Consider the following 22313-nt stretch of genomic DNA (forward strand, 5'->3'; position numbering starts at 1 on the left):
GCAGAAGCTAAGGGATTTTGCCAAAACCAACCCTGCTATGAAAAACATCCTAAAGGAAATTTGTGGACTGAGAACCAACAAGAACAGACAAAACTGGAGAACGATGTACATGGCAGCATCACCCTGAACTCAACTGACAAATGGAAGAGTCAAGAACAGAGTAAAATTGGTGTGTGGCAGGCAGCACAGGATGGCCTAGCGCTGTGCACGGCACCACTGTACTCTACCTGGCACGCTGCAGGGACGAAGGCCTGAGGTTGGGTCGCCCCCAACCGCCAACGCGACCACCGTCAGCGCTGCCTCCTCTTCAGTCCTCCTGGCATTGCTGGTGGCTAGTGTGCCCCGGGCAGCTGAATGGCGCAGCATCGTTTGCAGCACGTGGTTGTGGACTTCGAGTCGCTGCAAACCGAGCAACTTGTGGGCATGCTTCCCCGTGGGAACGGCTGGCCTGGGTGCCGATGAGCTGCAAGCTCTGGAATGGGAGCAGGTACAACATGGTGATCTCTTGTGTTGCCTACGCCGCATGGATCCCACGAAAACCTGACGGCCAAGGTGCTGGCCATGCTGACCTGGCTTGACAAGCACGTGGATTTTGAGTTCGTGCTCAAGACGGATGACGACTCATACGCACGCCTGAACCTGCTCGTGGCGGAGCTGCGGACACGAGACCCGTGGCAGAGTCAAGCCTGGCAGCCGGCGGCGTGAAGGCTCCTGGCAACTCTGGGACTACTACCTGCCCTACGCACTGGACGGCGGCTACGTGGTCTCGGCCGACCTGGTGCACTATCTGCACCTGCGTGCATAGCACAGCAAGGATGTGTCACCACTGGGCACCTGGCTGGCCCACGAGGATGTGCAGCGCGAGCACGACCCTGGTTTTGACACCGAATACAAGTCCCGTGGCTGTAGCAACCAGTATTTGGTGACGCACAAGCAGAGCCTAGAAGACACGCTAGAGAAGCACCAGACACTAACGCGTGAGGGCCGCCTGTGCAAGGAGGAAGTGCGACTGCGCGCGCCTTCCCTACATCTATGATTGGTCGGCGCCACCCTCGCACTGCTGCCAGAGGAAGGAGGCCGTCCCCCGAGCCGCTCCCTTGTGCATTGGACAGGTGGGCGGGGCCTTGGAGCTTGGGGGCCATGCAACTGGGCAGAGAAGGAGGGTTTGAGAACGCTCCACAAGCGCTCCGGTCGCGGCTTCCAGGCCTTACACTGCAAAAGTGGCAGATTCTGGCCAGTTTTCTAGGTTGAGTTCAGCCCGCAAAGGAGGATCTGGTTTATCCAATAGACAATGGCGCTTTCAGACAAATACCAAGCATCTCTCACCACCACCTAGGCCTCACCTCGATCTGCAACACCTAGGAGAGTGACCTTTGGTGGCCATGCCTTCTCACTTCATAGCATGTGATTTCAGGCCTGGGAGCTCCTGGGCGATACCAGGGAAACACATCACTCCCTCGGAGAATGTTCTGTTTCAGCCACTGTTGGGGTGTGAAAACATCCAGTGGGCGCAGGGGAGGGGAATCTGAGGCTGCACTGGCACACAGTAGAAGAACATGAACCAAAAGAATAGGACAGTTCTGGAGTGGGGACAAAAATCATTCTCCACATCTCACTCACCAGAAACTGGCCCCCAGAAATACACCTTCTGACCTGCTTGTATGGCAACCAGAATGACTTTTGCCAAAATTATCATTGTCTGATTGGGATTCCATGTCACCTACATAAATCTAAGATTTCACTTTGTTTCACATTAATTAGCTTTAATGGTAGTTTGGTCTGTCTGTCTCCCTAGAGTGAATGTGTTATAAATAAGTTCAATAGTTGCCTGTGATTTATTTATAAATACTATAGGGAGCTCTGGTAGCGTAGTGGTTACGAATCGGACTGCGAACCAAAAGGTCGGCAGTTTGAAACTACCAGCTGTTCCGCGGGAGAAAGATGAGGCTTTCTGCCCTGGTAACAGATTTGCAGCCTTGGAAACCCTGTGCAGGGTCACTATGAGTTGGAATCGACTCCACGGTACTTAACAACAACAACAACAACATACATTGGTGTCGATAAGAATTTACATTGGAAGTGTGCAGTTCTCTGTATTTTATAAATTATTTACGAAAAGACTTTTACATGAAAAAAAACAAACAGTAAAATTATAAGAACAGAGGATCTGGGAGGTCAGTCTATGATCAAAACAATTATAATATGAAAGAAGGTAAACACAGAGGAACAAAGATCCAGGTAGTGAGAAGGTCAGGTAGATTACTGGATAAATAGACTGTCTGAAATAAAGGGAAGAACTAATGGAATATAAGGTAACCACAACAGTGGGGTTGGGATGGGGGGGGTTAGTTCGGGTGTTGGAGAGGGTTATACAAGAAGCAGGGAGGAGGCAGAAGAACAAGATAGATAGGGGAACACTGAGACAGGTTTGCCTAGCCTAGTGGGACAGAGGTAAACATGATGCGTGGTCAACCTTGGAACAACAGGCTTGAAGAGGGTAAATAATACTAAAATCCTTGACTGCCTTATGAATATTGGTTTCCCTTGCCTACTATTATAAAATAGACACTTGAGTGGGATAGAAAGGAATGTTGGGAAACATGATTAGAGAAAACTTGTAAGCCCGTCTTCAGCCTATAACTGATTGGAATACCTAAAAGGGGTTCTACAACTTGCCCAGTGAAATACGCCTCTTGCAAAGCCTTTACAGAGTATAGGACCTTAGGTGGAATCCTGAGTCCCATCCACAACCTTGTGAGGTAAGACATTTCCACTAGAAAGGACAAGCAGACAGCTACAGTGACAGAAGATATATCTTCAAAGAAAGATCAACAAGAAAAACCCAAAACAAAAAGGTCAGCATGACTGGCTACTGCAAGAATAAGCAAGCTGTTCGCCAGGAAGCCATCAAGGCAAGCAATCAAGTGCCTTCAGGACAAACTCCCCTCTAAGACTGAAACTCAAAGGGAATACACAAACAGGCATGTAAGCTTCTGGGCGACCACACTGGTCTACTGGTGAGTGGAAGAGGGGGAAAGGCAGCAATGAAGAAATGGGCTGAGTTCAACCACAGTCCATTGACTCCCGTTGACCTGGAGATGACAGAGAGAAGAGGAAGTGCTGATTGGTCCAAAGTTTGGTGAGACCTGGGGACACTTGAGCCATGGACAACGACATAGCCACAGAGACCTAGAGATGAGAGTGACGCATCCAGCTGTTATGAAGTGAGGGGAGATGCACAAGAGCACCCAAACTTGTAGACAGTGCCCATTTGACCTTTCCTCGATGGCTTGATACTCAGACCTCGACTAGAGGAAGATGACAAGAAAAAAAAATTCTTTCTTTAAATAAAGGAAACAAAGGTAAATTGTTTCAGTTTGATGAACCTGACCTGTACTCAGAGCTGTAATTACTCTGAATACCAACAGAGAGGGAAAGAGTCTTCAAGTCAAGTATTAATGCTATCCCCTCTGTACACAGGGTAGATAGGGACTGGCAACTTAGACATTGGCTACCTAAAATGAGGGGACGATGAAGGCACGAAGTGAATGGCTTACAAGATTTCAAGTTTAAGAGTGTGGGGGGAAAGAAAGAGTCCCCACTGAATAGATTTCATCTTGTCTAGATGGGTCTGTTGAAAAGAGATGGGGATAAGATTCGTATGATTCAATAGTGAATAATTGTTATCATGACTAATTGTGACTGTCACAACTGTAAAGGTAAAAGTCTTTTAACAAAAACCGGGGAGTAGTTAATCTCACAGTCCAGAAACAGAGGACCCTAGGACCATCAAGGGACAAGAGCACAAGCAGAATGCGGGACCTTATCCAGAGAAGCAGCAATGGGGTCATGGAGACGGGGAGTGAGTGGCTGAGGATTCTAGATTTATGTGAAGAGAAGGACTAAGAGCTGGTGGCCAGGAGGCAGACTTGCAGAATGTGCCCTTTGGAGATGTAAATGATTATATATGCCTGAGTGGGGCTTTTTTTGTTTTTTAAAAAAGCTAAAGTGGATAGAGAGAAATACTGTTAACTGATGGAGGGGAGTATAATCATTGTAATGAAACAAGGTGTGTGATTTGTTGAATGTAAAACTGATAGTCTGCCCTGTAAACTTTCACTCAATCCACAATAAAAACCTTAAAAAAAAAAAAAAAAAAAGTAAGCAAGAGATGTCCTGGTATGGGCCTCCCAAACCAAAATTTACATAAAGGGGGTCTGGGGAAAATTAAGTAACTGAATTTTCAGGGTGAAACTTTTTTTCTCTTTTTTTTTTCCAATATATTGTCTTTTCATTGAGTACACATGATCATGGATAATGCATATATTTCAATCCCATCTATCATTTTATCTGATACTATTAATTCAAACTAGAGATATTGCATAGGCTGTGCCAACAACCATTTTTATAACCAAGAAAATTGTTTAGCTGCTTGGGTGACCATTTAATGGTGAATTCCAGGTTCTTAACATAGTAATTGTCAGTTCAACTGTGCCATGGTTTCTGAAAATGGCTTCTCTGCCCCCAAGCAGTCCTCCTCTAAGGTTATATAAGTAAATCGAATGGAATCTGGCATCACCCTGAAGGAATTCTAAACTTCACACCATGGGGTAGTTTATCAAGATGGCTTCAGAGTAGACTAACTTTACACAGCACACTTTAAAAAAAAGACATTTATTCAGCGTCATGATCAGACTATTACATTTAGCAATCAACCACATGGGTGTGGGATAAACAAAAATATCTACACTAAAGTCCTTTGTTGGAATGCTTCATACTTTCCGCAGAACAGAAACTAAAATAACCTGTTGTTCAATATCACAAATACAGTCCTTGAGTTGTTTTATTTGGGTGTGGTTTTTGTCCATATACATGAGCATTGTCTAAAACATGTCTTCTTTGGAGCAGCTAGGCCCTGCCACCACTGTGCTTGGCTGAGTTCACAAATCTGTTGTAACCTGTAGCTTCCCTGTCCCTTTCTGGCTCTCGTCTCCTGCTAAGCTTTGTTTCCTGGCAATCATTGAAACCTTCTGCCACTCCCATAGCTACTGCAGCTGCTTGAACCACCTTAGACACCTTGGTTTCGTGGTTTGGCAAAATATTGACCTCCACCACCATACAGGCCAGTGCTTCTGCCTCCAAAATTTCCTCCCTTCATAGGTCCAAAATTGGAAGATTGATTGTTGTCATTGCCAAAGTCATTATAACTTCCACCGCCTCCAAAATTGCTTCCATCATTACCAAATCCATTCTAACCATCCCCACTGCCTCCATCTCCACCACCATGGCTGCCACCAAAGCCACCTCATCCACTGAAGTTTCCTCAACGACCAAAGTTGTCATTCCCACCAAAACCACCTCCACGGCCTCCACGGAAGTTTCCAGAACTACTTTGACCTCTGACTGGAGGAGGCACTGGCCATCTCTTGCTTTGACAGGGCTTTCCTTACTTCACAATTGTGGCCATTCACAATATGGTCCTTCTGAATAACAATCTTATGTACAGAGTCAGGGTCATCAAAGGCTACAAATGCAAAGCCCCTCTTCTTGCCACTGCTTCATCTGTCATGATTTCAATCACTTCAATCTTTCCATACTGCTCAAAATAATCTCTTAGGTGTCTTCTTTAATGCCACCAACAAAAATCTTTTTCACAGTTAAGTGGGCACCTGGTCTTTGAGAGTCTTCTCGTGAAACGGCCCTCTTTGGCTCCACCACTCTTCCATCCACCTTGTGTGGCCTTGCATTCATGGCTGCAACCACCTCCACAGTAGAATAAGTGACAAACCCAAAGCCTCTGGAATGCTTGGTGTTTGGATCTCTCATGAGCGTCCCCCAGTGCTCAGAATAGCTCCTCAGGCTCTCATCTGGTGTTTCAAAGCCCAATCCTCCGATGAAGTTTCCGCAACTGTTCGGGCTCTTTAGGAGACATGACGGCAGTGAGAAAAAAAAGAAAAAAGAAAAAAAGATTAACGATGCTTCCTCCCCCCACTCCACAAGCAGAACGGAGTAGGATCCAGGGTGAAACTTAACTGTTATGGAGAACCCTGTATTGTACTGACATTGGAGCTACTCTATCTTGCAATTAATCCCCAATCTTTACAAAAACCTCTATCCACCAGGGAGTACACAAACTCCTGCAATTGTTGGAGTTACCAACGAACTACAAACCTTACACCATTCACAGCCTATACCTACTTGCCTAGACTTACTGAGGATATTTACCCTTTCCTTCTAAGTCCTGGTACCCCTGTTAGTCTGTTAAGGAGAAACTTTTTATCAAAATGGGATTTCCATCTACAGTTTTATAATAACAGTCTTATTAAATTTACATGAAAACAAGAAAGAAATGAGTTCAGAAACTAATGAAGAAATTATTTGTCATGCACAAGCGTTAAACTTGCCTGTAACCAATTGTAATTACTTTAAACATCCATTGGAGGGAGACCTTTCCACAGTTTCTGATATTCTAGGCCTCTGATAGCGTAGTGGTTACGAATTGGGCTACAAACCGCAAGATCAGCAGTTCGAAACTACCAGCTGTTCCGAGGGAGAAAGATAAGACTTTCCTCCTCCCGTAAAGATTTACAACCTCGGAAACGCTGTACAGGGTCGCTATGAGTTGGAACTGACTCCACGGCACATAACAACAAGAACCAAATCCAAAGATGTAGGCAGAGTTTTATCAGCGAACCAATTAAAACTCAGGTTGATCCTTCCAAACCCTTAACCAAATATCCAACAGTATTCACTGAAACAAGAAACTAAAGAGGGCCTAACCTCCATATTATAAGAATTTTTGCTGAAACGTCTTATTTTACCTATACCATGGACTGCCAAAAGAGCAAATGGATCTGTGTTGGAAGAAGTACAGCCAGAGTGCTCCTTGGAGGCCAGGATGGTGGGACTTTGTCTTTCATACTTCTGACATACTGTCAGGAGGGACCAGTCTCTGGAGAAGGATATCATGTTTGGTAAAGTGGAGGGTCTGAGAAAAAGAGAAAGACCCCGACAAAGATGGATTGGCATAATGGGATTATCAATGGGCTCAAACGTAGCAGTAATTGTGAGGTTGGCCCAGGATCAGGCATTCTGTTGTGCATAGAGTCGCTGGGAGTCAGTGCCGACTCGGTGGCAGCTAACAACAATAATCCTGGTGTAAGGAACTCTAGTAGCTTAGCGGTTATGAGTCAGGCTGCTAACCTCAAAGTCAACAGTTCAAAACTACCAGCTGTTCTGAGGGAGAAAGATAAGACTTTCTGCTTCCAAAAAAAAATGAACAGCCTCAGAAACCCTATACAGGGTCACTATGAGTTGGAACCTACTCCACATCGCATAACCACCACCACCAGTGCTGGTGTGATAGTGTAGGATAAGCACTAGCCTGCTAACTATAAGATTGGCAGTTCAAACCCACCAGTCACTCATGGGAAGCCCTATACCAGGTCACTATGAGTCGGACAGACTTAATTGTACTTAACAACAACAGTCCTTGTAATATCCTAGTCTTCCTCGAAAAGAAACTCAGTAACTAAGGCTGGCGATTTGTTTAGGGACTCTATGCAATTAACCAGATAGTCATTCCCAGGCTCCCAGTGGTTTCAACTCCTCATTTATTATTATCAAGTTGCACCTGAAAACACACTCTTCGCCATAATAGGTCTTTTCAGCACCTTTTTTAGAATTCTTGTGCATCTGGATCCAAAGAAACCCACTGCCATCTCTTTGATTCTTACTCATAGACTTTACATAGGGAATCGGAGACTGTAAATATTTATGTTGTTGTTGTTGTTAAGTGCCGTCGAGTCGGTTCCGACCCATAGCGACCCTGTACAGGGCTTCCGAGGGTGTAAATCCTTACGGTAGTAGAAAGCCTCATCTTTCTCCCGTGCAGCGGCTGGTAGTTTTGAACCGCTGAGCTTAAGGTTCGCAGCCCGATTCGTAACCACTACGCTACCAGAGGAGCAGACAATCTCATTGTTCTTCCACAAAGCATCTGGTGAATTTGAACCACTGACCTTGCAGTTAGCAACCCAATGCCTAATGTGCATCCAAACAGTAGACACCTATTTGTACTTACCTGGGAATGCCATCATTTAACCTAGAGTGGGATACTTCAGAGATTCACCAAAGTTTTACATGCTGACTTACAACCTCTACAATTTGCGCATGGATCCATGCTACTTTAGTTTTTGGATGATCTTTTCATTTGTTCTTCCTCTAATGAAGGATATCAAGTAAATAATTTAATTTTACTTAAACATTTAGCTAAAGGAGGGCACAAAGTATCAAAAGAGAGCTTACAGTTTGCTCAACTGATGGTTCAATACTTGGGTGTCTAGTCTTTGCCCAGGGTATTTCCTTTGATCACAAAAGAGAAGAAACTGTTTTAGCTTACCCAGTTCCCAAAACAAAAACAAAAACAAAAACTCTTTGGGCATTTCCTTGGTCTTTGTGTCTACTTTAGAGCCTGAATCCCCAATTTTTCTCTGCTGGCTCAACCCTTTAAAATAAAAACAACTTTTTATTGCTAACTGAGTGAGGGCATACAGAGCAAATCATCAGTTTTACATTCAACAAGTCATACACTTTGTCATTTCAATCACTGCAATCCCCAATGTAACATCACTTATCCCACTTCCTCCTTGTGATTCTTGCTTCCGGTCCTTCTTTCCCAACCCTTCTGAATTTTGTTCTTAGGTCAGTGATGCCCTTTTGATCTTGAATGGTTGACCTTTCTATGGTGTGCATACTTCACTAGAGTTGTTGTCTCCCTCCTCCTATATACCTATCCACTGCTTGACTGAAAGATGAGCCACAAGGATGAGTTCAGATCTAGATCTTAAGGATGACCAAGGGCTATATAGTCTGGAGTTCCTCCAGTCTCTTTCTGACCAATAAGCCTGGTCTCTTTTTATAATGTTGAGTTTTTCTCCCACTTTATGTAGTATCTTGTAACGTGATTCCTTTCAGAGCAGTTGGTAGTGGGATCTGGACATCATCTAGTTCTTCTAGTCTCTGGGTCATAGAGATCAATGTTCATGTCTTCCATCAGTCCATTGGACTAATTGTTTCCAAGTGTCTTCACTTTTCATCACTCTTCTTTCCTTGGGCAAGGAGAGGCCATTAGTTGCACTTTGGATAGCTGCTAATAAACTTTTAAGATCCCAGTCCATTCTCACCAAACATTGTCTTTGTGGCCTACATCACGTGAATTGACCAAGGTGTCCCCCATGGCTCAGCCCATATATCTAAACATTTTAAAAATTCTAAACCAATCCAATTTTCTCACTGAACCAGATCCAATCCAACGTTCTCACTTAACAATAGATAAGGATGCTTAAAGGGCACTTCAATTCTGTACCAGCTTTGTTGTTGTTTTTGTTATTAAGTTCCATCAAGTTGGTTCTGACTCACAGAGACACTGTATAGGGTTTCCGTGGAGCAGCTTGTGGGTTTGAACCACCAACCTTGCAGTTAGTAATCCAGTGCTTATCCCTCAGAGTGCCACACCAGCTTTAAGCTTTCCAAATTGCCAACTATAATATTCACTATTTGTACATGAAGTGAATAGGAATACATTAGGACACTAAGCTAAAAATGGTGGTCAAAACACAACTGTAGGTTGTTAGCTGGTCTCCAGCTGGATCCAGTCAGAGAGGCTATTCTTGTCTTTGAGCCACGTTAAATCAGACGACCACCATATGATTTACTTTTGAATGATAAACTCAAGAGGACTGACATCACATTTAGCATCAAAAATATCTATACTGAAGTACAATGTTTTCTGTGATAGGATAATATCCATTTGTCCACAAGGAAGACAAGTTAATACCAATGGTGAAGAAACTGAATGAATAATCCTACCAATCTCTTCAGTCTGAAATTGATCAGACATGCAATCAAGTTACATTAATAACAACTGGTGATTAGAATGCAAAAATTGGAAACAAAGAGGGAGAATCAGTAGTTGGAAAATATGGCCTTGATGATAGAAATGATCCTGGAGAACACATGATAGAATTCTGCAAGACCAACAACTTATTCACTGCAAATGCCTATTTTCCACAGCATGAACAGTGACTATATATGTGAACCTCACCAGATGGAATACACAGGAATCAAACCGACTACATCTGTGGGAAAAATTATGAGAAGCTCAATATCATCAGCTGAAATGAGACCAGGAACCAACTGTGGAACAGATCATCAGTTGGTCGGATTATCAGTTGCTCCTATGCAAGTTCAGGTTGAAGCTGAAGAAAATTAAAACAAGACGATGAATATCACATTATGACCTTAAGTATATCCCAAATGAATTTATAGACTATTTCAAGAATAAATTTGAAACACTGAAAAATAATATGCATCAAGAATATCATACATGAAGAAAGCAAACGGTGGTGAAAAAGACAGGAAAGAAAGAAAAAAAACAAAATGATACATTGAAAACTTGCTCTTGAATGTAGAAAAGCTAAACCAACTGGAAGAAATGATGAAGAAAAATGCTGAACAGAAATTTTCAAAGAACAGTTCAGGAAGACAATGTAAAGTATGATTGTGAAATGTGCAAAGACTGGAATTAGAAAGTGAAAAAGGAAGAACACAACCAGCATTTCTCAAGCTGAAAGAGCTGAAGAAAAGTTTCAAGTTTCTGATAACAAAAATAAGGAAGTGAAAGTCCTACAGATTGCCTGATTGAGAACAGGTAGTCATGGAAATAAAAGGATATTTTTAATTATTTATTTTATCATTGAGCACACTGAAGGAAAGCATAATAGACAACAGTTCTTTCCCACCATAATATTATTTATTAGGCTAGAAATACTAACTTCAAGAAGTACAGGTATGAAACTCCCCTCCAATACTGAAACTCAAAGGGAACACATGAGCAGGCATGTAAGCTTGCTGGCAGCCATGTTGGTCTGCTGGTAAGTGGAAGAGGGGAAATAGCAGCAATGAAGACATGGGCTGAGTTCAACCAAGTTCCACAGATTCTTGTTGACCTGGAGATGAAAGAGAGAAGAGGAAGGGCTGGTTGGTCTGAAGTGTGGTGAGACCTGGGGACTCCTGAGCCCATAGACAAGGACATAGCCACAGAGGGCTAGAGCTGAGAGCACCCAGCTGATATGAAATGAGGGGAGATGCACAAAAATGCCCAAACTTGTAGACAGTACCCATTCAACCTAGCTTTGATGCTTGATGATCAGAATTCAACTAAAGGAAGATTTTTTTTAATGATAAGGGAAATAAGTATAAATTGCTACAATTTGATGAACTTGACCTATACTTATGGATGTTGTTCTTGTTAAGTGCCGTCGAGTCGGTTCCGACCCATAGCGACCCTGAACAGGGTTTCTGAGGCTGTAAATCTTTATGGGAGCAGAAAGCCTCATCTTTCCCCCGTGGAGCAGCTGGTAGTTTCGAACTGCTGACCTTGCGGTTCACAGCCCGATTCATAACCACTATGCTACTAGAGCTCCTATACTTATGGATGTAGTAGCTCAAAATACCAACTGAGAGGGAAGGCATCTTCACATCAAGGATCAATCCTATCCCCTCTGTATATAGAGTTGATAGGGATAGACAACTTAGACATTGGCTACTTAAAATAGGGGGGCTATAAAGGCACAAAATGACTGCCTTGCAAGTTTTCAAGAGCGAGTTTTGTTTCAGAGTGTGCGGGAGAAGGCAGAATCTCCATTGATAATTTTCATCTTGTCTAGACGGATATGGTAAAAAGAGATGGGGATAGGATTCTTATGATTCAATAGTGAGTAATTGTTATTGTGACTAATTGCAACTGTCACAACTGTAAAGGTAGAAGTTTTATAACAAAAAGGGGAGAGTAGTTAATCTTACAGTCCAAGAACAGAGGACCCTAGGACCATCAAGGGAAAGGAGTATGAGCAGAAAGTGGGACCCTATCCAGAGAAGCAGCAACACCAGAGATGGAGACAGAGTTAAGAATATGGAGAGGGAGCAGCTGAGGACTCTAGACTCATGGAAAGAGAAAGACTGAGTGCTGATGGCCAGGAGGCAGGCTTGCAGAATGTGCCCTTTGGTTGTTTAAATGATTCTATATGCCTGAGTGTTTTTGTGTACATTCCAGAAAAAAAAGAAAGAAAGAGGGATAGAAGCAAATACTGTAGAATGTTGATGCACAGAGGCAATTGTAATCATTGCAATGAAATGATGAGTATAAAACCGATGTTCTCCCATGTAAACTATCACTCAATTCACAATAAAAATCTTAAAAAAAAAAAGTATCTGTATATAAAAAATAAAGTTTTATATTCAAAGAGAAAAAAAAATGAAGTACAGGTATGTTTCATTTGTAATAATTTTATTATGCTAGAAATACTAGCTTCAAGGAGTCAGGTAGTTTCTTTTGTAATAATTTCCCCATAAGAATCAACTGTCTGACATTTGAAGTATGTTGAGGAAAATATTGTCTGACACATCTTTTTTTTTCTTAATCACAAAAGTTCCAGATGCATTGGGAGAATCCGGTGTCCCGGATGGCCTGATGAATGCATTCAAAGCAAGCAGCATGTTTGTATTGTAAAAACACTCTTCCATCCACACACGTTTTACCTGGGTTGTGCAGCTCGGGTTTCTCCTTCTGGCATTATAACATTTAAGGAATAAATAACCTTCATCAGGACGTTTTCACCAGTTTTATTTTGTTCTTTTCCTCATTAGCCTCTGTGCTTTGTCTTCCATTTTTCCCTTTGTTCTGCTGCTCTATATGCTGTGCACTCTATGCTGCTTCCTCGAAACCTCTGCTTGCAAAACCCTATCATCCTCTTTTCCCCAAGCATTGGTATCTTCTTGCCCGATATTTAAGTCACCTCATTCAGGAAATTGATGAACAAAAACATATCTGTGTAGCTGCTAATCTACTAGAGAAACATGTGCTACCATCTCGATGCCAACATTTAATGGTTCTTAACAATGTTGTTCTGAGTTCTCCTTATGTTTAATGTCATACCCTTAAAATAGTCGGGTTCCAGTTGTCCCAAAGCATTCTGTTACACTGACACGTCCCCATTCCCTCCTTCAATCTTTACATTTGTGGGTGCATCTTCATCCCAAGAAGTCCACTCTTCAACATCTGTCTGCTTAGGAACTGATGAATAATCAACTGTACTTGGAAAAGGTATTTAGTAACCACTGAATTTCCATTCTCTGCCAGAGTTGCATATTAATCTCTTCAGAAATGAGACTACTGTTGCTAGGCAGGTGCAAACTTTAAATAACCAGAATTGTGTGGTGGCTTTGGTGGGATTTAGAACCTGCCCCTCCACCTCCTTGCACCAACAGAACCACCCAGCCCCTAATTTCCTTCTTATAACACCAAGATTGCTTGAACTACATCACTACTGGGCCGACTTAATAAATTGGAACAGAGTAGGATGTTACCAGAACCCAACTAGTAATTTATGGATGGGGCCCAGTGGTAACACTGTTGTTAAGTGCTGTCGAGTCGGTTCGGACTCATAATGACTCCGTATAGGGGTTCCTAGGAGCAGCTGGTGAGTTTGAACTGCCAACCCAGTAGTTCTACCAAAATCTTTATATTTACCAATAATTCAGGAGCTCCATTTACCTTTTCATTTAGGGGGAAATGACATATTAACCACCTTAGAAAAATGATGGTTTCAGAAAACCTTTCTTAATGTGTCCCATGTGTTTATGCCCAAGAACTCAGAAGGAAACAAATTTTAAAAGATCATCCTGAATTATATAAACAAACCTCTAAACAAGTAGCCTCTTTATTTATCACCGCTCTCATGAGAACTGATCACAGTAATTATCCTAATTTATTTATAAATGATCACAATTTATCTGAATTAGCTCCAGAAAGACTTGAAAAATATCAGCAATTGACATTAATCAATGAAAAAAAAGAAAGAAAAACAAAAAACGGAGAAAAAGAACATTATTGAGGCTGTAACATTAATCTGGAGTCCTGGTGTGGGTTAATTTCATGCGCCGGACTGCAAAGTCAGTTTGAACCACAAAGTGAGCAGTTGAAGCTCACCAACCGCTCCTCGGAAACCCTATTACAGGGTCGCTATGGATCAGAACCAACTCAACAGGTCTTAACAACGACAACATTCATCTATGAGTCAACGCTAATGGAAAATTAGTCCTAGCTGAACATTTCCATGTTCCTACGATCATGCATGAAAGATCTCATCTAAGCAGATATGAAATGTTTGAAATCATAAAGAAAACCTGGTGGGGAGAGTTTTTTGAGGCTGCAAAGCATGTGACATCTCACTGTTCTACATATTCCGACGGCAGCCCAGGGAAACACCTCAAAGCTCCTACTGCATGCTACCCTTTGCCTTCTGGTTCTGTGCTTGATTTCATATAATTAACACCCTCAGGGGGTGTGAGTATGCACTTAGCGGGATTTCTCACTTCTCACATTGGATAGAAGCATTTCCTTATAAATAAGTCACTGCTATGTTTGTGTTAAAAATTCAACTTGAAAATAGGATACCAGCTTGGGGCAGTCCAACTATTCTTTGCAATAACAGAGGCATTCATTTTATCTGACGGGTTCGTTTTTAAACTGCCATATTTTTCCTATCTATAAATGGTTACCCGGCCCCTATCCTCTTCAATCTTCAGGTCTTATTGAAAGAACAAATGGAATAATCAATATCTATTGGAGTCCTGAAGGAGCTCTGGTAGCATAGTGGTTACGAATCGGGCTGCGAACCTTAAGGTCAGCGGTTCGAAACTACCAGCCGCTCCGCGGGAGAAAGATGAGGCTTTCTACTCCCGTAAGGATTTACACCCTCGGAAACCCTATACAGGGTCGCTATGGGTCGGAACCGACTCTACGGCACTTAACAACAACAACAACAAATTGGAGTCCTGGGGTGGCACTGTAGGATAAGCACTCGACCTCAAGGTCGGTTTGAACTGGAAGGTTCACCAGCTCCCTTGATGGGAGCAGAAAGTCTCATCTTTCTCCTACAGAGTTGCTGGTTAAATCTGAACTGCCCGTCTTTTGATTAGCAGTCTGGTGCTTATCTAACGCGGCCACCAAGGCTTCTTGATTTCTGGACTTCCCAGTGGTGCTGTTGTTGTTAAGCATCGCCGAGCCAGTTCCAACTGGTAGCAACCTTGTATAGGCCTTCCTAGAAGCAGCTGGTGATCTTGAAGAGCTGACCTTGAGGTCAGGGACTAGGCCTGTATATTTCCCTTATGTAAATCACTGACCTTTTAGAACTATATTTACTTATTTTTGATGTTCTATATGTTGCAAGTGTTCTATGTCATATTATTTCTGCTAGATGGGAATTTTTTAACATTTATCTCCTTTTAACAGCTTTATACATATCATTAGAATTAGTAATAATTCTTTTTGCTTTTCAAATTACTGTCTGATCAGTTAGGATTAGTAAGAATTACCACTGATATTTTCACTCTATGTAGTATCGCTATGGGCCAGAGTCGACACAAAGGCACTTAACAACAACAATTGTACTTACAATCATTTTTGCCTTTACTGCTTTACTATAAAATTATCCCTTATATTTTTATCATTTATACTCTTATTTTGTACCTTACTTCAGCCCTTTATTTTAATGTATTTTACGATTTTACCAATGACCAAGTATTGACTCAATGTAATCAATTTATGCTTTTGTAATTTGCTTATTCATAATTTTCTTTATTTTTGTATTTGCCTTGCTTGTTTTTCAAGCTTTGATTGTGAATTGAGTGATAGTTTACATGTGAGACCATCAGTTTTACACTCACCATTTCACTGCCAGGATTACAATCTCCTCTGTGCATCATCATTCAACAGTATTTGCTTCTATTCCCTCTGTGTCTTGGAAGGGGGATGTCACCCATGCTTTAATGATTTATTTTTTCCCTGGGAACCTAAACCTCTTGTTTTCAGTAACAGTTATTGAAGTAGTTGTTTTAAGTTAAGTACTTATTAAATTTTAAATCATTTAAAATTGTGAGTGAGAGACTAAGGTTTCATTTTACTATAAAATGTATTACATTCATCGAGTTGGTTCTGACTCATTGCAACCCTGTATAGGGCTTCTGAGGGGGCAGATGGTAAGCTTGAACCATTTGAATCATAGTATTTATTATATGTAAGACAGGTATTTAGAATAGGATTTCTTTGTATTTTGCATATGTAAATTAGTAAATATGCTGCTAACATTACTGTTATTTGCATAATTACATGAAAAGGTCATTTTCTTTTTTTGGGGGGGGTGCAATTTCTCCAACAACAGCTAAATTAGCCAATTTAACTAATTGCTGCATCTGTCGCCCTTCCGCTTATGCCATATATAATACTTCAGATTCAATTGCTTTTCCAATTTTTAATAATAACCTTGTACCAAAGCCACCTCAACTTGTTGATTAGTGCTGGCGAGTTGGCTTGGACTTCTGTGACCCTGTATAGGATTTCCGAGGAGGAGCTAGTGGGTTTGAACCACCAAACTTGCAGTTCAAACCAACCTTTCAATGCAATGTTTATCCTACAACACCACACCAGGACTCCAACTAAACTGTACATGTCAAATTATGGTACCCCCTGAACTAGAAACTTTGCCTCAAATGTCTTGCTTCAATTCGTTGTTGTTGTTAAGTGCCGTTGGAGTCGATTGCAACTCATAGTGACCCTGTATAGGGTTTCCAAGGAGCGGCTTGTGTTTCAAATCCACCTTGCAGTCCAGTGCTTATAACCTACAGCGCCACACCAGGACAGTTCATTTAATTGAGGTCGATTGCTCCAGCTGAAGCTCTTTCCCCATTCCCAGTGCTGCCAAAATGTTTGAGAATTAATGTAAAGGCTGAGATGGACACCCCATCCTAACTATAAAACTTCCTAGGTAATGCAATGATGTCAGATACATCCCAAAAATTATTGGACTGTAAAAAATAATTACACAGCATTTCTCTTTTGTCAAAAAATTTGGATCTCAATAAGGCTCAGAGAGCTGACAATTCATAATAATTCCTTAATGGGTAACTGACTTGACTAAATAAACAAATCAGTCCCTCCCCAAACATCTCTACTGGAAGGGATGTAATTTGTGATCCCAGAGGATATGTATGCTGATGTGGAGGATCAGATTACCCTAGCAAAACAAACCACAACCCTAAGGATGACCCCTATGGATGGGCACTTCGGGCAATTAAATAGCCACATTCTCAACGAAAGTCAACATTGGTCCAGCGGTCAAAATATTTTAAGCCAGAATAAAAAGGGCTCCTAAAGGCATCTGTGGGTTCTGTAACCCCATAAAAGATGCCCCTGGGTTATGCTGCAGACTTCTCCTGGTTTTATGGGATTGCCAGCCTAAAAAAGCTATTTGTAATATGTCTACAGAAGTGTCATTGTTGTTGCTGTTAGGTGCCATCGAGTCGGTACCGATTCCTAGTGACCCCCATGCACAACAAAACTAAACACTGACCAATCCTGGGCCAACCTCACTGTCATTGCCACACTTGAGCCCATTGATGCTGCCACTTGGCCAATCCATCTCGCTGGGGGTCTTCCTCTTTTTCTCTGACCCTCCACCTTACCAAACATGACATCCTTCTCCAGAGACTGGGACAATATGTCCAAAGTATGAAAGACGAAGTTTGGCCATCCTGTCCTCCAAGGAGCACTCTGGCTGCACTTCTTCCAACACAAATCTGTTGGTTCTTTTGGCAGCCCGTGGCACGTTCAATATTCTTCTCCAACACCATAACTCAAAAGCATCAATTCTTCTACGATCTTCCTTATTCACCATCCAGCTTTCACATGTATATGAGGTTATTGAAAATACCTGGCTTGGGTCAGGTGCACCTTAGTCCTCAAGCTGACATCTTTGCTCTTCAACACTTTAAAAAGGTCTTGTGCAGCAGATTTGCCTAATGGAGTACTTCATTTGATTTCTTGACTGCTGCTTCCATGAGTGTTGATAGTTGATCCAAGAAGAATGAAGTCCTTGACAACCTCAATCTTCTCTCTGTTGATAGGAATCAATGGGAATTATAACAAATGGTAAATAACGTAGCCAATTTTATAGAGGAAAAGGGAAAGTCTTAAATTCCCTTGCCAGAGTTGTATTAGATAATAAAATTGTTCTGGATTTCCTTTTACAGCAACAAGGTGGAGCCTGTAGTATAACCAGCATCTATTCTGTACCTGAATGAACACAAGTAGTCAAGTAGAGAAGGACATTGAAAAGCTGCCCCAACAAAATACGTGGTTCCACATAACTGGCCCTGAGAAGAATTCTCCTTCTTTGAATATCTTTAACTCATTCTCCAAAAATATTAGCTCCTGGCTGTACTCTCGAATCCAAAGTGGACTACTTATTCTCCTTTTGGTCGTTACTTTTCCCTCCTTAATTAAATGTTCCTTCTATTGTATTACTCAAGTGTGTACCAAAATATTTAAACCCACTCATGAACAACATTATCATGTACTCTGAAGAAATAATTTAGACTACTATAAACACACTTGAAAAATCCTAACTTAAGTACTTAAAAAAAAAAAAAAAAAAAATGGAGCCTCAGCTGTAAATTTTCTGTCAAATTTTCCTTTCCATTCAGCCTTGCTCAACTAATACCCCTGTATTATAAAATCACTAAAAGTTTTTTTTAACAATAGCATGAAGAAAACCCCTATGTTGCTGCCTAGCTGTTTGTCTAACGACACCAGAGCCCTGCCATTTGTCCAATAGTGTCTAGGGTCTTAAAAACTTGCCAACAGCAAACAACCATCTATAAATCTTAATCAAAGCCTTGCAGTAGAAGTGTTGCCAATAGAATGGATCTGAAACGATTTTATCCTGAAGATGAAGCGCTCCTGGGTTAAGCTCGGTGAAGAAGGAGAAAAGTCCTGTTTAGTGTGATATTGAATTCCTAAAGGAACTCTTGGACACAAAGAGAAATGAGAACAAGCATCTTAACTAAAGCTTAATGTAACTAAAGAACTCCTACTGAAGACCTACGTGGATTGTTTTTTCTTTGAACTAAATTATCCTAAGCGCACCATTTGTCCTTTTTCTTGCTCGCTTTTCTACTAAAACTTGACTTAGTCGATAAGCAGTTCCTAACAGGAAACCCCCAGTCTTTTCCTATTCGTTTCTACTCAATTTTGTGGTTAGAAATGGCTGATGACAGAGATAATTTAAAGTTCCAGTGTGGCGCTATAAGATAAGCACTCAACTGCAAAGTTGGTTTGAACTGCTAGATTGGCAGTTCAAACTCACCAGCTGATCCTGGGAAACCCCATACAGGATTGTTAGGAGTTGAAACCGGCTCGACAGCACTTAACAACTACAGAGATAGTGTTAAACTTGTGATTTTAGTGGTTAAGTTATATGTTTTCAAAATCCCAAATTAAAAGCCTTTTCACATAAAAAAAAAATTACACACAAGTTTGGTACTTGGAAAATACTTGTAATTTTCAACTTGGTCTGCAAAATTTGTAATCAGCTGTATATTATCACTGGAATTCCCTTTCTGCAAAGGACGCTAACTCCTGCAAAAGATAATTAATTAACCAAGATTCTGCCGCTTGCAACTTTGCAAATGTTGTCCAATCAGGAAATGTACCCCCGTTTTTTTACTTTATTGACATTTGGAAATACCAAGTTGGGAGCGTAGAGACGGCATTGGCAGGCTGGCTTGGCACTGTGTCCTCGTGTTTTGCAAAACATCTTTCTACCCTTTATTAAATTCTTTGTGTTTGCTGTTGTCATTAGGTTGTTGTCGTTGCTGTTACTTTGTCAGGTTCTCCCTCCTTCTCACTGACCATCATGATGTCCTACTCCAAGGACCGGTCGGTCCCTCCTGGCGACATATCCAAAGTACGAGAGACAAAGTCTCAGCATCCTTTCATCTGAGGAGCATTCTGGTTGTACTCTTCCACAGCAGATGCTTGTTCTCCTGGCAGGCCATGATACTTTCAATATTCTTCACCAACACCAGAATTCAAAAACATCCCTTCTTCTGTGGTGTTCCTTATTCATAGCGCAACTTTCACATGCATATGTGCCAATTGAATATACTATGGTTTGGGTCAGGCACACTTCAGTCCTCAAAGTGACATTTTTTCTCTTTAACACTTTAAACAGGTCTTTTGCAGCAGATTTGCCTAATGCAATACATCATTTGATTTTTCGAATGCTGCTTCCATTAGTGTTGATGGTTGATCCAATCAAAATGAATGCAGTCTTTAACAACTTCAGTCTTTTCTCCACATATCATGATGTTATTTATTGGTCCAGTTGTGAGGATTTTTATTTTCTTTAGATTGAGGTGCAATCTGCCCTGAAGGCTATTGTCTTTGATTTTCTTAAGTATTTCAAGTCTTCCTCACTTCCAACAAACACGATTGTGTTATCTTTGTGTTTACTTTAAATAAATTTGAAGTCTTTTTTTCCCCCCAAGACAGGTGAAAAGTGAATCCCCTGAGTACGCCTTCAGTGGTACAATGGTTAGGGTTTTGTGTCAATTTGACTAGACCAGGATTTCCAGAATTTTAGCAGTTGGGATGTGCTTATTCCCATGGTGATGAAACCTAATAGAGGTATCGTTAGCTCTGTAGTGAGTGGCTATGAGCAGCCAATTCGTTGAAGAGATGCTTCCTTGGGGATGTGGCCTGCTCCCAATATAATGGACACTCAGTAAAGACTCTCGTTTTCTCTGGGAACCTGGGGTGCTACAATTGTAAGCCATATCCTTGATAACAAGCTAAACGGATGGACAGATAAGTAAATGTGGTGCGCACACACACAGTGGAATGCATGTTCCACTCGGTCATAAAGAGAGATGTTTCTGACCACACGAGTAAGCCTTGAAAAATTATGCTGAGTGAAATAAGTCAGCCACAAAAGGACAATCATTGTATGACCCCATTTATACGAAACAAGTAAATGCTTATTGCTACTATGATTTTGAACTTCTGGTGTGGCCACCGTAGGATCAGCACTGGACTTCAAACCACAAAATCAGCGGTTCAAACCTACCAGCTGCTCCTTGGAAACCCAATACAGGATCGCTGTTAGTTGGAATTGACTAGATGGCACTTAACAACAGCACTATGATTTTAGATGTGTCTTTTTAATAATGTTTTCAGCGATGCTGGTTTTGAGGTTTGGCCATTTCCCCCTTGATCTCATCTGTATTTAAAAAAGAAAAGCACAAAAAACGGGCTTTTCATAGCTCCTCTCCCCTGCCTTCACCCCAACAATTTATTTAGTTTAATTAGTCTGAGAGTGAACTAACCAGTTAAAGGAGCCCTGGTGTGGCGCTGTGGGCTAATGCGTCAGACTACAAGGTCGGTGGTTCAAGCTCACCAGCTATTCCTTGGAAACCCTATACAGGGTCACTTTGGGTTGGAATCGACTCAAAAGCACTTCACAACAACAACAGTGTACTCTCATTTGACATTTCTGAGCCCCGTGTTTACTTGGACACCACTCCGCTCAAGCAGTAGGAGAGTGGTTCTATATTAAACAAAGAAAGAATAGCATCTGTGCTCTAGCTTCCCCTTCTTGGGTTTAAAATGCTGAAAAGCCTTTCTGGCTCCTTGCCTGGTTGTTGCAGGCTGGTAGCTGCTGGAAAGGTGTTTCCTAGCCTGCTGGCGTCAGAGTTAGCTCAGGTCCCTCCCTCTGGGTCTCCCCCTGCCAAGCCAGGCAGGTACAAGAGAAGGCCCAGGCTGGTCTCTGGGGCTCACCTTCTCCTCAGATTTCAGAGTGGTCAGGGCCACTTCAGGCCAGCTCACCGGTCCTTTCTAGGCCTTTGGCCTGAATACAATGGGCTTTTTGCTGTGGGCAGTACAAATTACGCTAAAGCTGGTCCTCTTAATTTCCTACCCAAGCAGGACACTAGTTAGAGCTGATCAAGAAAACACTGAATGAGCTAGCTGAACCATGGATAAGGGATGGCTTTATGGAGACATGAAATTGTAGCATTTTATTCTTTCTGTCTTTTGGAAAGGTCGGCATATGTAATTATTTTATTTTTAAAAAGGAAGTCAGGTTGCCAAGCAGTAACTTTCCAATATAATGATTATTGTTGTTGTTACGTGGTTAGAGTCAGTTCCAACTCATAGGATTTCTGAGGAATGGCTGGTGAACTTGAACGGCCGGCCTTGTGGTTCAAACCAACTTGCGCATTAACCCATAGGGCCACTCCAGGACTCCATGTAAATACATATATATATGTTGTTATTAAGTGCCACTGAGATATACATATATGTTGTTGTTGTTGTTAAGTGCCGTCGAGTCGGTTCCGACCCATAGCTGGTAGTTTCA

General features: G+C 41.7%; 3 pseudogenes; 1 reads left to right on the forward strand and 2 right to left on the reverse strand.

Moving 5' to 3' along the window:
• LOC102818325 overlaps positions 1-1169 on the forward strand; it is a 20007-nt pseudogene extending 18838 nt beyond the window's left edge.
• Positions 1170-5068: 3899 nt separating this feature from the next.
• On the reverse strand, positions 5069-5932 carry LOC102818704 (annotated as a pseudogene).
• Positions 5933-12593: 6661 nt separating this feature from the next.
• The window catches only part of LOC102819072, a 16443-nt pseudogene continuing 6723 nt past the window's right edge, over positions 12594-22313 (reverse strand).

This window comes from Chrysochloris asiatica, unplaced genomic scaffold, assembly GCF_000296735.1.
Source record: "Chrysochloris asiatica unplaced genomic scaffold, ChrAsi1.0 scaffold00198, whole genome shotgun sequence".
Lineage (NCBI taxonomy): Eukaryota > Metazoa > Chordata > Mammalia > Afrosoricida > Chrysochloridae > Chrysochloris > Chrysochloris asiatica.